Source organism: Bison bison, unplaced genomic scaffold, assembly GCF_000754665.1.
Source record: "Bison bison bison isolate TAMUID 2011002044 unplaced genomic scaffold, Bison_UMD1.0 scf7180017864460, whole genome shotgun sequence".
NCBI lineage: Eukaryota > Metazoa > Chordata > Mammalia > Artiodactyla > Bovidae > Bison > Bison bison.
This window is the reverse complement of record NW_011495022.1, coordinates 2,981,604-2,986,845: the sequence shown is the minus strand read 5'-3', so window position 1 is coordinate 2,986,845 and position 5,242 is coordinate 2,981,604. Positions and strand designations below refer to the sequence as shown.

The following is a 5,242-nucleotide window of genomic DNA, read 5'->3' as shown; positions in this document are numbered from 1 at the left end:
TATCAAGAGGCAGGTCAGGTGGTCTGGTATTCCCATCTCTTTCAGAATTTCCCATAGTTTATTGTGATCCACGCAGTCAAAGGCTTTGGCATAGTCCATAAAGCAGAAATAGATGTTTTTCTGGAACTCTCTTGCTTTTTTGATGATCCAGCAGATGTTGGCAATTTGGTCTCTGGTTCCTCTGCCTTTTCTAAAACTAGCTTTAACATCTGGAAGTTTACGGTTCACGTATTACTGAAGCCTGGCTTGGAGAATTTTGAGCATTACTTTACTAGCATGTGAGATGAGTGCAATTGTGTGGTAGTTTGAGCATTCTTTGGCATTGCCTTTCTTTGGGATTGGAATGAAAACTGACCTTTTCTAGTCCTGTGGACACTTCTGAGTTTTCCAAATTTGCTGGCATATTGAGTGCAGCACTTTCACAGCATCATCTTTCAGGATTTGAAATAGCTCATCTGGAATTCCATCACCTCCACTAGCTTTGTTCGTAGTGATGCTTTCTAAGGCCCACTTGACTTCAAATTCCAGGATATCTGGCTCTAGGTGAGTGATCACACCACCGTGATTATCTGGGTCATGAAGATCTTTTTTGTATAGTTCTTCTGTGTATTCTTGCCACCTCTTCTTAATATCTTCTGCTTCTGTTAGGTCCATAGCATTTCTGCCCTTTATCGCGTCCATCTTTGCATGAAATGTTCCCTTGCTATCTCCGATTTTTTAAAGAGATCTCTAGTCTTTCCCATTCTGTTGTTTTCCTCTATTTCTTTGCATTGATCCCTGAGGAAGGCTTTCTTATCTCTTCTTGCTATTCTTTGGAACTCTGCATTCAGATGCTTATATCTTTCCTTTTCTGCTTTGCTTTTCGCTTCTCTTCTTTTCACAGCTATTTGTAAGGCATCCCCAGACAGCCATTTTGCTTTTTTGCATGTCTTTTCCATGGGAATGGTCTTGATCCCTGTCTCCTGTACAATGTCATGAACCTCAGAGCTTATTAAAAGGCAGAGACATTACTTTGCCAACAAAGGTCCATCTAGTCAAGGCTATGGTTTTTTCAGTAGTTGTGTATGGATGTGAGAGTTGGACTATAAAGAAGCTGAGCACCAAAGACTTGATGTTTTTAAACTGTAGTGTTGGAGAAGATTCTTGAGAGTCCCTTGGACAGCAAGCAGATCCAACCAGTCCACCCTAAAGGAGATCAGTCCTGGGTGTTCATTGGAAGGACTGATGTTGAATCTGAAACTCCAATCCTTTGGCCACCTTATGCGAAGAGCTGACTCATTTGAAAAGACCCTGATGCTGGGAAAGATTGAAGGCAGGAGGAGAAGGGGACGACCAAGGATGAGATGGTTGGATGGCATCACCGACTCAATGGACATGAGTTTGGGTCAACTCCAGGAGTTGGTGATGGACAGAGAGGCCTGGCATAATGCAGTCCATGGGGTTGCAAAGAGTCAAACACGACTGAGAGACTGAACTGAACTGATCTTATTTCACTTAACACAGTGCCCTCAAGTTTCATCTATGTTGTCACAAATGGTAGGATTTTCTTCTGTTATGGCTAAATAATGCTCCATTGTCTGTGTGCATGTGTGTATCACAATTTCCTTATCCATTCATCTATTAATGGACACTTAGGTTGCTTCCATATCTTGGTTATTGTAAATAATATTGCAATGAACATGGGAGTGCAGATATCTTTTTAAGCCTGCAATTTAATTTCCTTTGGATATATACTCAGAAGTGAAGCTGCTGGATCGTATGGTAGTTCTATTTTTAATTTTTTGAGGAACCTCCATATTGTTTTCCATAGTAGCTGCACCAATTTATATTCCCATCAACAGTGTACAAAGAGTTCCCTTTTCTCCACATCCTTACCAACACTTGTTATCTCTTATTTTTTTGATAACAGCCATTCTAAGAAATAGGAGGTGATTCTCATTATAGTTTTAATTTGCATTTCCCTGATGATGTTGAGCATCTTTTCATGTGTCTATTGGCCATTTGTATGTCTTCTTTGGAAAAAATGTCTTTTCAAATCTTCTATTTTTTAATTGGATGATTTGGGGGGTTTTTTGGTTTTGTTTTGTTTTTGCTATTGAGTTGTATGAGTTCCTTATATATTTTGGAGATTAACCCCTTATCAATACAGATGATTTGCAAGTATTTTCTCCCATTCCATAGTTTACTTCTGAATTTTTTGATTGTTTCTTTTGCTGTGAAGAAGTTTTTTTGTTTGAGGTAGTCTCACTTGTTTATTTTTGCTTTTGTTGCTTGAGCTTTTATATGAGACGCCCCAAAAAATCACTGGAGCTTTCACCCATATTTTATTCTAGGAGTTTTACAGTTTCAGGTCTCAAGTTTAAGCTTTCAATCTATTTCAAGTTAATTTTTGTGAGTGAGGTAAGATAGAGGTCTAATCTAATCTCATTCTTTTGCATGTGAATATCCAGTTTTCCCAAACCTTTTATTGAAAAAAACTACTTTTTCGCCATTGAGTATTCTAGGCTCCCTAGTCAAATAGATGTTGACTCTATATGTACGGGTATATTTCTGGGCTCTTAATTCTATTCCAGGAATTAACCTGGTGGCAGTAAAGCATCTGTTTGCAATGCAGGAGACTTCAGTTCGATCCCTGGCTTTAGAAGATCCCCTGGAGAAGGAAATGGCAACCCACTCCAGTACTCTTGCCTGAAAAATTCCATGGACAGAGGAGCCTTGTAGGCTACAATCCATGGGGTCGCCAAGAGTCGGACATGACTGAGTGGCTTTACTTCATTTCAATTCTATTCCACTGGTCTGTATGTCTGTTTTTAATACCAGTACAATACTATTTTGATTACTGTAGCTTTGAAGAATAGTTTTAAACCAAGAAGCGTGATGCCCCCAGCTTCGTTCTTCTTCCTTAGGATTGTTTTGGCTATCTGAGGTCTTTCCTATCTGCTCTTTAGATACATGGACCCAAGCTTCTCCTACCTCTGGGCCTTTGCACTTGATATTTCCACTGCTTGGAATCTTCTTCCTAGATCTTTGTGTGGCTTTGCTCCTTCATTTCATTTAGGTCTCTTCTCAGATATTACCTCTTCACAGAGACCTTCTTGATCACCTTCTGAAATAAACATCATCCTAAACTACCCTTCAGCAACCAGTCTGTATTCCATTATCTCACTTTGTTCTTTTTTTATAGCACTTACCACCACCTGATACTATATTATTTTTTATTTGCTTGTTTGTCTACTATCTATTGTTTCATCTAAATGATAAGTTCTATGAAGGCAGGGACTTTAATGGACAGTGTCTGAAGAGGACCACAAAATAAATATTTGTTGAGTGAGTAAATGAATACATGAGGATGCAAAGATTCATAATGCATGAAGTGTTCCTTAAGGAATTCAAAATGTAGTTGGGGAGGAGTGCCATTGATAAATATTATACAGTGTGATAAGGATCCAGAATAAAACAATGGCAGTAAATATAAGACAAAATAATAAGCAAAGAAGGAAAGATTAAGTGGAACACTGAGCTGGGTCTTCAGGGAAATGCAAAATGAAATCAGTAGGAGAAAAAGGTTGACATGAGGCATTGAAAGCAGAGGGAGAAATATTACTAAGAGAATGAGAAAGTGAAACAGACTGTTTTCTGGAAATTGGGGTCTATACTGCTGGAGTGCCCAATTGTCAGGAAGCATTTAACAGGAGGCTTCCAGTGTGCTGTTTTGGATCTGTCAGGAATTCTCTGTTCCTTATTAATTCCTGAATATTCAGGGATTAAGAGGAGAGTCAAGCCTCTCCCGGGGCCCGAGAGATCTAGGCATTTCCTTCATTAGTTTTCCTATACGGTGATAAGTATCCTCTTCCTTTTTATGAACCATATGGTAAAAGTGATTATTTACAACCCTCTCGCTTTCATATGGATGACCTCATGTTTCCTTGATAACTTGTAAGTTTTGATTTTATCTCTGCTGAAAATAGCTATCATGTAAGACAGTATAAATACCTACACAATGTTGAATAAAACACCTTTGCTCCATCAGAGCTTTGGTCCCCGTGTCTTTCCCTCTCTCTCTCTCTCTCTCCCCCTCTCCCCCCTCTCTCTTTTTCAGGCTGATCCCCTGGAGCGCAGAGGCTCTCTGAGTTCACTTTCCTGCCCAGGTTTCTGAGACCCTCTCAAGAAGGTGCTCTGTGCCTTCACCCCATCGAGAGGGCGCCTGAGGCCTCCGTGAACAGAGCAAGCCCCATGTCAGGGACTTTACTGGCTTTCTGCATGAACCAAGGAATATCAGCCTCTTTTTCTCTCCTTTACTTTCTTATCAGTAATGGACCAGACCATCAGGTTCCAGTCCATTAAAGGACCTCAACACCCAATGAAAGGAGGAGAAGGGTGAGATATGGGGCTAAAGATGAAAACAGGATCCAAATCAGAGAAAAGGTGTCTTATGCTGTGCTAAAGAAAATGGCTGTAGTTGTCAATTGTTTCCTGTGAAATATTCGTAAATCATAATGCTTAGTAAACGAAACTTTTAATCAATTTGATTACCAATCAACTGAGGGTTTCCAACCTTTATGAACAAATTCTTGTTAAATATATTTCTAAATTGTGAAAGTAATGTCCCTATATTTAAAAACAGAGTGAGTCTAATATATTTAACCTCTACTTGATTGTACCTGCCTCTTGAGAAATCTGTATGCAAGTCAGGAAGCAACAGTTAGAACTGGACATGGAACAACAGACTGGTTCCAAATAGGAAAAGGAGTACGTCAAGGCTGTATATTGTCACCCTGCTTATTTAACTTATATGCAGAGTACTCATGAGAAATGTTGGGCTGGAAGAAGCACAAGCTGGAATCAAGATTGCCGGGAGAAATATCAATAACCTCATGTATGCAGATGACACCACCCTTATGGCAGAAAGTGAAGAGGAACTAAAAAGCCTCTTGATGAAAGTGAAAGTGGAGAGTGAAAAAGTTGGCTTAAAGCTCAACATTCAGAAAACGAAGATCATGGCATCCGGTCCCATCACTTCATGGGAAATAGATGGGGAAACAGTAGAAACAGTGTCAGACTTTATTTTGGGGGGCTCCAAAATCACTGCAGATGGTGATTGCAGCCATGAAATTAAAAGACGCTTACTCCTTGGAAGGAAAGTTGTGATCAACCTAGGTAGCATATTCAAAAGCAGAGACATTACTTTGCCAACAAAGGTCTGTCTAGTCAAGGCTATAGTTTTTCCTGTGGTCATGTATGG

At 39.6% G+C, this 5,242-nt stretch overlaps 1 protein-coding gene across 1 annotated transcript in view; it reads right to left on the bottom strand.

Moving 5' to 3' along the window:
* Nucleotides 1–5,242, bottom strand: part of PDE11A (phosphodiesterase 11A) — a 423,540-nt gene that overhangs the window by 267,033 nt on the left and 151,265 nt on the right. The gene's annotated exons all lie outside the window — the stretch shown is intronic.